This window comes from Pleurodeles waltl, chromosome 2_2 (genome assembly GCF_031143425.1).
Source record: "Pleurodeles waltl isolate 20211129_DDA chromosome 2_2, aPleWal1.hap1.20221129, whole genome shotgun sequence".
In the NCBI taxonomy this organism is placed as follows: domain Eukaryota; kingdom Metazoa; phylum Chordata; class Amphibia; order Caudata; family Salamandridae; genus Pleurodeles; species Pleurodeles waltl.
The window spans coordinates 734,157,407-734,173,142 of NC_090439.1; positions in this window are offsets into that span (position 1 = coordinate 734,157,407).

Here is a 15,736-nt window from a genome sequence, read left to right on the forward strand (position 1 = left end):
CCTCTAGATCTGTAAGTTCCTGCTCCATTTGTCTGTGAAACACACACGCCGTACCTATGCAGACCCCAGCACTACGGCCTTCATAGCCTCCCACTTAATACCCCTAGACGTTGTCGTGTTCCAATTCAAATCCATGTAACCTTTGATGGCCTCACCCACCCTATCCAGACACCCCACATCAGTAAGGAAGTCCGCAGGCAGAAGCCAACTACCTGCCAAACTGGTGGCAGCAGCTCCCCACTGCAATTGCATCAGCACTGGTGCGTGATCGGCAGAACCTACCCAGATGTGTAACATCCAGAACTTGCGAGCTTCCAAGACTGCCCAGAAGATACCTATCCAACCAAGTGTGCGTATTACGTGTTCTAGAATGACAAGTGTATTCCCTGCCCTCTGGGTGCAGCTCCCTCCACCTGTCCCATAACCCTAAATGACTCATCACTTCCACAAGAGATTTCACCATCAAAGCCTTATTCCCCAGCTTCGGCTAGAGAAGATTCAGTTCTCCATTCGATATACAGTTATAACCCCCGATACAATAGGCCTATCCACACTCTCCCCCAAGATCTCTGGTATTTTGGTATAAAAGGAGTGTTCATCAGTATTAGGCACATAAGTATTAAGGATAATGATGGGTGATCCATCCAACATACCCTCAACTAGAACGTATCTACCCTCGACATTTAATTCACTATACACGTGGGTGAATGGAACCCCTGGAGCCACCCATATAGTCACACTCCTCGTGTAAGAGGAGAAGGAGGATGAGAACATTTTACACCACCTCTTCTTGCACAGTTTTTGTGCTTCCTCCTCGATCATCTGCATTTCCTGAAGACAGGCAATATTAACGTTATGTCTCTTTAGAAAAGAGTTCACCCTGTAGTGCTTGGTGTATCTCTTCAACCCCCTGACATTCCATGTCAACATATTATTCTGACGACCCATATTGGTGCTGAGCTTCCATCCCTCCCACTTTATCTCCACCCCTTACATCCCACCCCATCATGGAAGAAAACGAAGGTACACATTGCGTACCTCGCCATTATACCTGTGCTATTGGAACAAATACAAATGTTGATGAACTCTGCCAATCAAACCCCTCGAACCCCCAACCCCCACCCGGATATACAGTAAGACAACTGTAACAAACCATACTGTGAATCCATACTACAGATGCTGCCAGGACAACAGCCTAACCCCCAACTACCCAGATCTGAAGTCCTACCACAGCTGTGGAGTGACCACCCCCCACCCTGGCATCAACCTTCAAATTCCTAAATACCACCCCTACATAGCTCAATATTGTCATAGCCCCCTCGATGTCCAATACATTCCAGCGCTTAGATGAGGCACCATCAGGGCCTTAGCCGTATTCTAGCCGCATCTCTCTGCCAGAGAAGTACTCTCACTTTGACACAAGCCCACAAACAAGGGCGCAACAGCAATCCTGGATTATTAGGGACATAGTCAGAGCTGTGTGGAGACCCTCTCAGCTCCCGGCTCCAGCTCCCCATTCAAACCCTTAGCCGATCCAGCAGTCACTATCGCCATTGTCCCATCCTGTTGTATCTCAACTCTATGAGTAGAGTCCTTGGCCCACCCACGAGCCACAGTATTCTTCAACTGACCATCGTCATGAGACCTCCAGTCCGGACCATCCAATCCAGACGTCCGAGGCGAGGCCCACTCAGTCCTATCTGTTCTCCCTGGAGTCACTTTATCCCATATTTCCAGCCATCTCCATTCCTCCTCCGGACGCTTGAAGAAATGTGACTTACCACCTGAAAGCACCTTTAAGCGTGCTGGATACAAAAGCATATATCTGATGTTCATGGCACGAAGCTTCGCCTTCACCTCCAGGAAACCCTTTCGAGAACTCTGCACCTTGTTCGTGTAATCAGGATAAATGGATATTTTGCAGTTCTCAAATACTGCCCTGTCAGATTCACGAGCAGCCCGCAACACACAGTCTTGGCCTTTATAGTTCAAAAGACTGGCAATGATAGCCCTCTTCGGCACGTTAGGCCGGGGAGGCGCAACGAGGGCCCTATGAGCACGCTCCACCACAAATACCCTGGAGACCCTGGTCGGTTGCAGTATGTCTCTGATCCAATTCTCCACAAACGTTTCTGCTGTGGACCCCTCTGCACGCTTTGGGAAACCCAGCAGTCGGGTCTGCTCTGCATCCCCCAGCCTCACCTCCAGCTGTCTGACCGCGGTATTGGCCTGCGCCATTTGTTTCCACAGGACCCCCACCTCCGTTTGAAGCTCCACAATAGAGCCCTCTGCCACTTTGACCTTGTCAGCCACCTTTCTAAGGTCTGTCCGGAGAAGTTTAACTTCTACTCCCACCGTTTCTATCTTGCCCTCCAGAGCCACCCTAGAGCCCTGGATGGCTGCAAGAAGTTCTGCTCATGCAGGCTCCACAGGATTTGCCGGCATGCTCAAATCTTCTGCATTCCCCTCCAATCTGGTCTGACGTTGTGGTAAGGGCACCGGAGTGGTATATTGCTCCATGGTGTTACCCAAAACAATGTCCAAGTTTCAGCTGACCCAATGATGTGGCAAAAGGGTCCGGCCCTCAAGGCGCCGTAGGTAAAGGATCCGCTGCTCCTCCCATTGCAGGTCACCACTGTGCACTGCTACTCCGCAATGCTACTAAGATCAGAAGTCCTAGGTAACCCCCAAAAAACCACTCTCTGTGAGTCCAGGGCCTCCAGGCTCAGATGATTAAAAACTAGGCCCTGGGGCCGTTGCTCGCGCATCCGCTCCAATGTACGCCGCCAGCAAGCCACCTTACCCCTTCAGGCCTTGCCGTGGACCTCCAGGGCGGACCCAGCCGCTCCTAATGGTGCTCACCCAGAGTGCCAGCCACCCATCTGAGGGCCCTGCAGTCCTCCACTCTCTAATGGGGACGGCGTAACTAATGGGCCCACCACCAGTCCAGCTGAGCAAGACCGGCAGCGCAAGCCCGCTCTTCCTGCACACCACCGCACTGCCTGCAGCCGGGGCCAGGAGGCCCGCAAACACAATCACGGCACCCGATGTCATGACCCCCAAAATGGGACTGCGTGAACCAGACCACTCAGGGCGCCATCCCACGGCAAGGGGAGCACCAATCGCCTCAGGCCCCCTAGAATGACAGGATTAAGCCGGAAAGCGGGAGTTCACTAGGAGCACGTCCCGCCGGCCATTTTGCTTGTCCACGTCTCCCTTAAATACATTTTAATTTCCTATTAATGAAGATCTATATTGATAGTTTGAAATATAAAGCAAAAAAATACATAGTATAGCATTTAAAAATATATAGCAACATTTTTAATAAAGGTACATTTTTGGAAACATTTTTATGTAAAATTGTAAATGTAAAAACATATTTTAAATTGTAAAAATATTTTCAATAGTTTTGTTTTAAAATTCTAATTTTATTTTAAACATATTTTTAACTTTTTTAAATTATCACTTTTCGTATTTTTTATCTTATGATTGTTAATTTTGTTTTATTATTTCATTTGTCATTTTATAGTTTAAAGTTTAAGAATGGTAGTAAATATTTTGAAAAATATATGTAGTTATTAATAGTAATTCAATATTTTTACAATATTTCCCATTTATTTCTATAGGAAGATTTGTGGGGGATTTTAAATGTAGAATGATTAGTGTTACTCTTTTTCACTAGTTGAAGTTTTGGCTTTTCGTACACTATTTTAGTAATGTGTCTTTATGTTGTGGTAAATTGTGTTATGTTAGGAATATTTTGTTGATTAATTGTTATGTGTATGTATTTTTAGGAATGCAATGTGTTTTGTGGGTGGGTTGTTTAATTTACTTTACAGGTTTTTGTCTTCAAGCGTGTCCCATGGATATTGGAACTTTACATGTTTTTTTAAAGGAAATCACTTTTGGTTCATAAGAAACCAATGCTTTTTACTTTAATTTCCTTTTTTGGGGATTCCTGGAGCATTTCTCCTTGCAAACACTTTTTTGGGGTTTTAATGGTTCCTAGTTACTTTGGATTGCTTCACAGGACTTCTATTGGATGTGTTTTTTTTTTTTTACAATTTTTGGGCTTTTGGACAATATTGGTTGCATTTTTGGTGGATTTCTTTTTTTATTATGTGAATACAGAGAAACAGTATGTTTTATTTATTTCCTTGCTTATCGTTTGGGTGGAAAATGTGAAATTGCAATGTATGTGTAAACATTACGGGGCTGATTACAAGTCTGGCAGTTGGAAAAACCTGACTGTCAAACTCCCGATGAGGAGACTGCCACGGTGCTGGCGGTCTCCCCACTGACCCAATTACGAGTTTTCTACTGGGTTTAACAGCTGAAACCTAGCCCAGTGGAAAATGTGCCTCTAGCACCCTCTTAATATGCACTGTCTACCAACCACAGGTGCGACGGTCTGACTGCCGTCGCAAATTTGACGGTCTTAACACCGTCAGAATTGTAATAGGGCCCTACGGGGTTGTTATGTGGAATTGTTTAGATTATGGCCCTCATTATAACATTGGCGGTAAATCCCGCTTACCGCCATGCAGAAGGCCGTAAAACACACCGCTGCAGCTGTGGAATGACGCTACAGCTATTACGACCCACAGCCCAGAATCCGCCAAAATCCAGACATCCACACAATTCTGCCACACCAAAGGTCAGTGATAAACTGGCGATAACAAAACCAACACCGTCACACCAACAGGAAGACGCCCACACTATCACGACTAACGAATCCATGGGGCGGTCTTTCAACCGCGGTAAACTATTTGTGGTACACACCGCCACGCTCAAAATAAACACACATTTGCAAAACACCACCACATTGGACAATTCCAAATACACACACCTGATACACATACACATACCACTCCCACACACCCAATCCAATATAAAACACACACCCACATCACCCACAAACCCTTACGACCAAAATTGAGAAAGAAGCCCAGAGAGAGACACCACCAGAAACAACACTAGCATCCACAGGCACACAACACCATCACTCACACAACATCCACACACCTCAGACAACACACACAAACACATCCCCTCACACATCACAACCAACACCACCTCACACATCACCCACACCACATCATGGCACCTCAACAACACCCCAGGTTCTCTGATCACAGGTACAGCACACCTCCATTGCTAGGAAGATGGAGCTATGGCGCAGAATCATAGACAGGGTCAACGCAGTGGGACAGCATCCAAGAACTAGGGATGACATCAGGAAGAGGTGGAAGGACCTACGGGGGAAGGTGCGTTCCGTGGTCTCAAGACACCAGATTGTAGTACAGAGGACTGGCGGCGGACCCCACCTCCTCCCGCACAACTAACAACATGGGAGGAGCAAGTCTTGGCTATACTGCATCCTGAGGGCCTCGCAGGAGTAGCATGAGGAATGGACTCTGGTAAGTCAAATCTTAACTATTACATCCCCCACCCTACCTGCATGCCATCACATACTCCACCCTCACCCTCACCCCCATCACTCCAACACCTAACAAATGTCCAACTATCACAACCCACCCATCCCGACACCAAGCCCTGCATGCAACGCCAAAGAATGGACACCCATCACCAAAGCATGTCCACAACAGATACCCACACAGACCACAAACCAATTATCACACAAGGTCCTAGACAAGAATGCAAGCACTGGAGTACAGGGTCACCCACCCATTGCACACAATGGCACACACAGATGCAATAATCCTGCCTTTAGACCCCTGCAGGACCCCTACCCAACGTCACCGGACAGGAGGTTCCAGACATGTCAACTCCCCCCACAGAAGAGGCCTACAGTGATGACAGCAGCTCTGTACAACTGGATGAAGATGACCAGCCCGGCCCATCTGGGACCTTGGGACAGTCGGTTCCCCTGACACTGGCACATGCCAACACAGAGCCTCCCCCCTCAGGAAACACCAGCACAGCACCCACCCAGCGGGCCCATCCCTCTGTCCCCAGGAAACGTCAAGGAGCAGTGTGTCCACCACTACAGGGAACCCAGGCAAACCCACCACCCCAAGAAAATCAGGGACCTTGGGGCAGTGGCAGTGGGCACACGGTTCAGGGGACAGAGGTACAGGAAAACAGAGGAACTGGGAGGACTGCTGTGCGACAGGGGGAGGACCGGCCCAAGGAACCCACTCTCCACAAGGCACTCTCCAACATCATGGGAGCGTACCATCATTCCCAGGAGACGATGGCAACGGTACTGGCCAAGTTTCAGGAGACCCAGAGGCTGCAGGAGGAACAGTATCTGGGGATCAGGGAGGAACTCAAGTCCATCAACACCACCCTGGTCACCATTGTAGGGGTGCTGAAGGACCTTGTCAACACCAGGAGGGACACTGTGGCACAAAAAGGGGCCCCTGACACTAGCCTGGATGATGAACAGCCCACCACCTCTGCCGGCACTAGTGAACAGGACCACGACACCAGCACCCCACCCCCTGGGGGAGGAGTTGGAGAAGTTAGTGGATGGGGTCCTCCCTCAGTACACGCTACTCTGCAGTCCTCCAGATAAACAGGTGAGTACACTGTGAGCATTCTGCAAGGGCAATGCCTGTTTGGAGTGGTTTGGATGGAAGATACATGGTGGGGACTGAGCCCTGAATGAGCAGACGATGAGTGTATGTGTGTCAGGGCAAGGGGGGAACATGGGCCAATAACTGTGACCGTCCGGATGGTTAAAGTTTTCCCTTTTCCCCTGTACTACTCCTCTAGGTCAGCGCCCACCAGAAGAAGGATATTTGGTGTGCCATCGCCAAGGACGTCCACACCCTGGGGGTCCTCCTCAGACAGAGCACCCACTGCTGGAAAAGATAGGAGGACATTCGCCGCTGGAGCAAGAAGATGGCGGAGGCCCAGCTGGGGATGGCCTCCCAACGTGGGAGGGGTGCCCGTCGCACCATGACCCCCCTGATGTTCCGGATCCTGGCAGTGGCGTATCCGGAGTTGGATGGGCGCTTGAGGGCATCACAGCAGCCACAAGGGGGTGAGTACTGTCACATCCATCTGACTCAGCTCTCATTGCGAGGTGTCTGGGTGGGGGAGGTGGGCAGTGGGTTACCCTAGGCCAGGGCAAGCTTTGTAGGCAATGACCCTTTGTGAGGCAGGCTATGTGGCACCCCAACCCCACCAGTGGTAAGAGCTATCTACACCTAGTCAGGGTCCTGTGATTTCCATGTGTGCAGCAATCAGGCATAGGCCTTGTACCCCATGGGCATGTGATGAATCTAGGAACTATAAGTGCATGGCGTAGTGCAGAGGGCTGCTGTGTCTGTAGTGTCCGCCAATGGTAGTGGTATTGCATGCACTGAACATGTCTTTCTTCTGCCTTCCCCCCCTTTTTGTGGTCTCCCTGTTCTTGTGTGCAACACCATCATCAGGCGGAGGAGCAGTGGCACCGGAGCAGCAGGGAGCTGCATCCCACTTGGCCCTGGAGGGCGAGATAAATGAGTCTGAAGCCACCAGTGGGACGGAGGGCGAGGGGAGCTCCACGGCGGGGACAGGAGGTGACAGCAGCGACAGCGACTCCTCCTCTGATGGGAGCTCCCTTGCGGTGGCGGGCCCCTCTTGCCCCCACATCAACAGATACAGCCGCCACACCCCCTACCAGCACCCACCTCCCAGCAGCCCCTCGGTGTGTGTCCCGTGCCCGCTCACCCAGGAGGGTGGGCATCTGCTGCACCCCAGGCACCTCAGGCCCTGCCCCAGTCAGCCCTGCTGCCCTCAGTGAGGAGGCTAGTGACCTCCTGAGATCCCTCACTGTTGGGCAATCTACCATTGTGAATGCCATCCAGGGTGTCGAGAGGCATTTGCAACAAACAAATGCATACCTGAAGGGCATTCATTCTGGCCAGGCAGTCCAACAGAGAGCATTTCAGGCTCTGGCCTCAGCACTGATGGCAGCCATTGTCCCTGTGTCCAGCCACCTCCTTCCAACTTCCTCCACCCAGACCCAATCCCCTGTACCTCATCCTATCCCAAGCACACCATCAGACCAGCATGCACACACCTCAACACACAAGAGTGGCTCTAGCAAACATAAGCACCACACATCCCACAGGCACTCACACAAGAATTATACCCATGCACACATACCAACATCCACTGCCTCCAGTGTGTCCCCTTCCTCCACCTCTCCCTTCTCCCTCCCAGTCTCGTCTTCACTCACACCTTGCATGCACTACATCTTTAGCCACTACCACCATCACCAGCACGCCCATCACCACACACCACTCACGTGCACTCACCACCCCCACTACCATTCACACATCCCCTGTGTCCTCTCCCAGTGTGCCTGTGAGCCCTCCTGCCAAAGTACACAAATGCAGGCACACACCCACCCAACAGCCATCCACCTCACAACAGCCTCCACCCCATGCACCTTCACCCAAATTCAGCAAACGTACACCTCCTACAACCACTACCTCTTCCTCCACTCCCAAACCCACTCTATCTACCCATCCCAGTGTGTCTAAAAAACTTTTCCTGGCTAATATTGGCCTCTTCCCTACACCTCCCCTCGTCCGTCCCCTAGGGCCAGGCTTTCCAGGTCCCAACCCAGCACCTCAGCCAACACATCACTGGGCATGGTGGCACCGACAATGGGACCAGTCACACCTTCTCACCACGTCAATGCCAACCTGTACGACGAAGAAGACTGCCACCTGCACCGCCACCTGCACCGCCACCAGCACCGCTGTCATTCAGCCCGCCACCAGCACCGCAGTCACTGAGCCTGCCACAGCACCGCAGTCACAGAGCCCGCCTCTAGCACCGCCGCGACTGACACGGCCGCAAGCACCGCCAGCAGACCCGCGACATCCTGAGCCAGTGGCACCACCTCAGAAATGGCTGCCATCCCCAGTGGTCAGTCGTCCGAGCCTGGTGGTCAGTTCCAGGAGCCTGGGCAGCTTCCATGATGCACCACCTTCAGTGGAGAAAGGCATCCACTACCTCAGTCCTTGGCAGGATGAAGCACTCTGGGCACAAAGCCCCCTCCAGAACAGCAGGATGAAGCACTCTGGGTACAAAGACCCCTCCAGAACCAGTGGAGTCTCACATCCACTACCTCAGTCCTTGGCAGGACGAAGCACTCTGGGCACAATGCCCCCTCCAGAACCAGTGGAGAAAGGCATCCTCTTGAGAGACTGTGGCTTTGCACTCCCCAGGATGAAGCAGTGGGCAAGCCACCCACTGGAGAGACTTGAGAGACTGTGGCTTTACACTTCCCAGGATAAAGCAGTGGGCAAACCACACACTGGAGAGACTTGAGAGACTGTGTCTTTGCACTCCCCAGGATGAAGCAGCGGGCAAACCACCCACTGGAGAGACTTGAGAGACTGTGGCTTTGCACTCCCCAGGATAAAGCAGTGGGCATTGAGCCCCCTCGTGCAGCAGTGACGTCGTGCACTCATCTGGCTGAGGTGCCCCCTTCCCTTCCCCCTGAGGTGCCTGTTTCAATTCGATCTGATGCCCCTGAAGAGTTCTCTTTGTTTGAAGTCTGTTATCATGTGTGGGCCTCGCCCATGCATTTTGGGCCCAGTGGTCCATGGACAATAATTGGTGCACTATCCAGACTTGTGTAGTTGGTGTACATAATTGTATATACTGTATTTCGATTTTTGACTACTGGATTTTTCATGATTACAATCGTTCAACTCATTTCCTTTTGTCCTTGCGTTCTTCCGGGGGGGTGGAGGGGCGTAAATGTAATATTGCAGCATGTATTTGTGTGTATGTTATTGTGGGTGAGGGTGGGGGTGGGTGGGGATTTTGCGTGTTGCGTGTGTGTGTCACTCTCTTCCCCCCCCCACCTGTGTTGTAGGTGCAGTATTCACCGTGGTCGTGGCCGCCGTCTTTGGTGCTCCTGATAGAGGAGCAGGAACACCATCGCAGGGAGTATCTGGAGTTCTGGCTCCATGGCGTCCTGGTTAGTCGTGGGGTGTGGAGAGGTGAGTGTTTTCCCTTCCAAGTCCTGTTTCCACCGTGTTTTTGTTTGCGTTGGTTCTGCCCCGGAAAAGGTGGCGGATTGGCCTCTCATAATAGTGTGGGCGGTACATTGTCTTACGCCTGTCTGTTGGCGGTGACCGCTGCGCTGTTTGTTTGTACCGCTGTGGCGGTCGGAGTGTTGAAGTGGCTGTCTATGTTGGCGGTTTCTGCCACGGTCGTAATCCCATTTTTTTTTTCGCTGGCCTGTTGGCGGTATTACCGCCGCTTTAACACCGACCACCAGGGTTGTAATGAGGGCCTATGTGTCATAATTTATTTATGTGATGGATTGGTTATTAACTTTCTTGGTTGTGTGGTTATAATTTTTTTAATAATTTATATATAAGTTTATTATATAGGTCTTTATTAACATTGACATTTTAATTACTGTTTTTGACTAATGTAAAAAAATAGTTATTATTTTAATTAAAAGAGATTTGGTAAGTTGGTTCAGAATTTGTTATAGTTTTTGAGGACTTGAGCATTTTCTATTAATTTTATAATATGCTTCTAGCAATGATTTCTAAGTAATCGACACCTTTGTTATTCATGGAGAGATTGACTTTAAATTGGCGCATCTTGTACATGCTTTTGGTTTGTTTGTTAAGTTTAGTGCCCATGTGGCTAATAGATTGCTCCATTTGCAGCTACTGGTAACTTTGCTCTTTTTATACTGCTTCTATACATTTGTAGAGTGTGGGTTGGGTTCTGCCTAATGTGGATTGGAAGGCATTGTGAGATGCTTCCAGTGTATTGTTTGTTCTGTTTCCTGTGCAAATGTGCTGTCATAGACATTCTACCATTGTATTTGAAATTTGGGTTGGCGTTTGTGTCCAATGTGATGAGGTCTGCCAACCCAAGTGTCTTCAAAATAGTCCATTAGGGGACTAAGGGCCTGATTATGAGTTTGGCAGTCTTGGTTCTGCTGTGTTGGCGGCGGCGGCTGATACACCTCCATAGTGTTGGCAGTCCGACTGCCATATTTGGATGCATGCAGTTGCATATACGAAAGACTGCTGTGGTCCCGCCTACATCGCCAGCAAAACTTGACTGTGGCGGAAGTGAGCTAGACCAATGCATCTGTCGAAGGGCGGACTGCCAGCGTTACTGCCAGACCAATAATGAAGTTCCTTCCCTCTGACATGACTGAGGCGGTCCAACCACCACATATGAGCTGGCAAAAAGGGAGGGGTATAAGGCTGAAAACTACATGTACTCAGGTTTACACATCCTGTGCTGCCAAGTAGCCGATTGTATCCGTACTTTGCTGCTTGTGCTGCTTGATGACACCCAAGGCTGACACCATCATGGATGCAACTGACAGTAAGGGAAACACCTACCTGTTTCCATTAACTCCACAGCAAATAGATGCCCCACCACAGACCTGGCAAGGGGTCTGTGATCCCTGGGCCAAACATCTTTCATGGGCCCCTGATCAGAGTTGTTCTCAATGTATGACTCAATCACAGCTCTATGATACCCTCTTTGGACAGGTCACTGACACTGCACAGCCACAATCTACAAAAGTTGATGTGTGTGCACATCCCATAATCAGGGATAGTGATGTGTGTATTAAATTGTGTTGCACAACAGCACCTCCTCATCAATAACACACATGCTATGGCCTGTTGTGATATCAAAGATAAATCTATATGGATGTGTCATGAATTTGAAACACACCTTCTCTGCTAAACCTCTGTAATGGACTGTCACATATCACCCACATCTAAAGGTAATGTTAGGTAAATGGGATACAAAATAATCAGTGTGAGAAATGTTGAAAGGTCACAATGTAAAGTCTCCCTGCAGAATACGTATGCCTCTATCAGGGGGACCTGTGGAAGGCTAGTGCCCTAGCCCAAAATCCACTTTGCACATGCCTCAAAAGCTCTATTTGTAGAGGAACTGTGGCTTGAAGTATATCAGGGACAATCTATATTATAACCAAGTGTCATGCATATGTTGGAAATGTGTGAGTGCAAGTCAAGAAAGCAAACACATTAGTAACAGAATTCATCACACATTTGAATAACGTAGGTGTAAGGCACACACATGAAAACTGACATGACCATTGAAATGTATACAAAGTTATGACAATTGAACAGCCTTCATGTGTGGAGAAACAAATCTCTAACATGCACACATTAAACATATTTCCAACCTACATCATAGTGAGAAGTGTCACCCAAATGATATTGACATATTCCAAGCCAAGATGAAATACTTATCATATGAAATATCACCCAATGAAATGTCAGCCCCAGTTGGATCACATCCCACATATCCATCCATTGAACATTTCCCCTTGTCCTAGGTGACCTGAACACTGGTTCCAAGGCCAGATCATACCAGCCACATCAAATGGATCATCAATCAGGGTGAAACAAACAGGACTGTAGTCATCCATCCCAAAGTATCCATTAACATCAAACAGGTAAACAAACAATGTCAGGACTAATGTGTACTAAAACAAGCATATTATTAAAGCACATGTAGTGAAATAAAGGACATTGGCCAGTCCAATATTACAATATGTGGTCCAGCACATCAATGTGCCAATAAATGTGATGCTCATAACACTGCTATGGAAACCTGCCCAGGAAGGGGCATCTAGTGGGCAGTCTAGGCACCTCAATTATGTTATTTGGGAAGAGTTGGGGGTCAGTTTTTGGATGGGTGGGTTTGGTTTTTGAGGGGTGGGCCTTACTTTGGTAGTGGTGTCCTTGATTTTGGGAGGGGTTTTAGATTTCTGTGGGATATGGCTGGGTTTAGTGGTGGGGGGATTTGGTTTCATAGTGGAGGGTTTGGATGTGTAAGGGATGGGTTAGAGTGCAGAAGAGGTCCCTTTGGCTTGGGAGGAGGTAGATTGGACGGGGTAAGGGCAAGGGCAAATAGGAAAATGGGTAGGATGTCCAGGAGGGATTAGGGGTTGGGAATTTGGGGGGGTGAAAGTGTCAGGTGTGGGTGGGTATGTTTTTGGTACTACTGTCTGTTTGTCTGAAGTATCATGTTTGTGTTTTGTAGGTGTCTGCTAGGTGGGTGAGTGTGGGTGTTTGCATTTTTTGGTGGTGTGTGATGTGGGCATGCTGGGTATGCTGGGGTGGTTGATGGGTCTGTCGGTGTGGGTGTGGTATGGGGAACCCTGGGTTGGTGGATGGGTCTGTGGGTCTGTGGGTGTGGTGTCCAAGGATATATTGGGGTAGTGGGGAGGGGTCAATGTCTGGTTAGTGCTTGTGTGTTTTGTGGTGTTTATGTTTTCATGTGCTGCTTGGGGGTGTTGTGGTGTGTGAGTGCTTATTTGTGAGTAAGCTTGGGACAGGTAGGGGATTAGTCAAATTGGATAGGGAAGAGGCAGGAGGTGGGGTGGAAGTTTATGATGGGTAGAAGGCTGCCGTGAGGGAGGAGGCCAGAGCTTGAAAAGATCTCAATCAGGCAGACAAAGCACTGTGGAAGCCTTCCGGGCAGGCCGCCATCTGTTGCAGATAGCTGCCCTGCAGTTGGTTGGCATTCAGTGGTGCTGTTTGACCCACAGAGTTGTTTCTCAGGAGCTCAATAGGCTCCTCACTCAGGGCGGCAGGGGTAACATGGGCGGGCTGTGAGTTGCCTGGAGCGAAGGAGATGGCTCACCTCTTAGATGAGTGGCCCCGACCAACATTGTGGGGAGCAACAAGGAGCGTGGAGATGGTAGTGGGGGTTGCGGACAAGGATGATGTAGGAACTGGTCCTGTGTGTTCCACCACTACTAGAGAATGTCCACTGGAGCTTAACTCTGATGTCAAAGATGTTGAATCTATGTCCTCCGTGGCACTCAGCTCATACTCTGCGCCACTGGGTCCCTCTTTGTCTATTTTGTTACTGTCAGAGATTCCCCACAGATGTTGGCCCTATCTTCTCCTCTTGGCTGGGATGATGCTGAAATGACTAATACAAATGGGTTTATTGCATGTGCCAGAACACACCTGACCAGCAGCTTTGATCACGGAACATTACTAAAATGTACAATAGACCCCAGCTGTAATGTACACTAAAGTGGCTTCAACATTAGCAAGACCACATGTATACATGCTACAGGACCTGTATGCAGTTGCTCACAGTAAACTCATAACCACAGACAACTCCAATTGCATGAGCAAATTGTCTAATCACAATTAAGTAGGAGATCTCATCACCTTGTATAGTTTGGCTTCTGTAGCATACCTCAGTAACCTGATGTTACCAAACAGTATGGCAATGCCAAATGTATTCCTACAGATTCCACACAAGTCCCTGCAATCAGTAAATGTTCACATACCTAATAGCCCAACATGATCAAATGATTGTCAACTAATATAGCTAAGTTTCAGCAATATGTACAGTAGCAGGAATAAGGTGACATGGAAAAACTCATGTATCACTGTTGAACCTCCCCAATGGTAACTGCCTAATATGTCCACTGTCAGAATAGTCTAATGAAAATTGTACTTATGTAGCTTCACTATGTAACACGTGGTGCACAGAAAAGTAGATTGGAGGCAATCTGAGCAAAATGTCTGGGAGGTTTGTCTACAAATATACACAGCATAATGAATCAGCTAGGCCTATGGAAATCAATAGTGCAGATTGACACTGGGGAGAACACCATTCTAACATTGTATAACTAAAAGCCAGTAGCCCATTAAATGGTGTTGAGGCTCAGGGAATCTCCATTACCTGAAGAGGTGGTTTAATCTTTTTCCTAATAGGAAGACACATCACTGTGTTTTTTTCATGCACACACAAATTCCATTGTATTACTGAGCTTTCACACTCACATATGAATCCCACATTTCTGCATGTCGCTCCCCAATGCATGTCAACAGCCAGTTGATAATCCTTCCCAAATAAACATGTGCAAATCACTTAGCAGAATGATTCCACATCAATAGAATGGAAACTCACATTGTAAGAAATTACTGCAGACCTACCTGTCATGTCCTTCATTGCTTCAGCAATTGGACATGATTAATGACATTGAGTAATGGATTAGGGCAGGATTCTGCAAAGTAGGTCCGGGAGAACCCGGTCCATGCCAGATTTTTAGCATACTCACATTTAGAAAAATGTAGATTTCTGAAACATCTTTTTTCTAAATGTGGATATGCTAAAAACCTGGCATGGACCCGGCTCTCCAGGACCGACTTTGCAGAACCCTGGATTAGGGTATGTGTGATCCACCAACCAATGTTTATTCACTCCTGTCTGTGGTAACACATGAACTGTATACCCACCGCATATAACTATTTTCCAATACAGTTTGGCCTACACACACATATATGATGGAATCAGACATCATCCTATGAAGACATGTTGATCATGTGTGAAACAGTAATGTTAATGATACTACAAAGGTGAAAGGTACACATGTAGGCACAAATACTGATGACACCAGTGATGTTTGCTAACTCATGTAACTGAACATTCCCCACTTACCAAGGGGAATTATTGCTCATTGACTGCACCAAAAGTGAACTATATGCTGTGTCACATGTAAGAGGGCCACCATCACATGAGACACAGTAGTGGGTTAGTAGCACTCTTGACATACTGAAGACAAGTGGCCTGTTGGGTACAAATGTCACCCACAACATCAAACAACACAAGCTTATCAATCACAATACTTTGCCATGTGTCTACTCAAGACATTAATTTGTAATGGACTGGCCTCTGCTGTGTTCCTCGTCATAAGGACAATAGGCAAAGCACC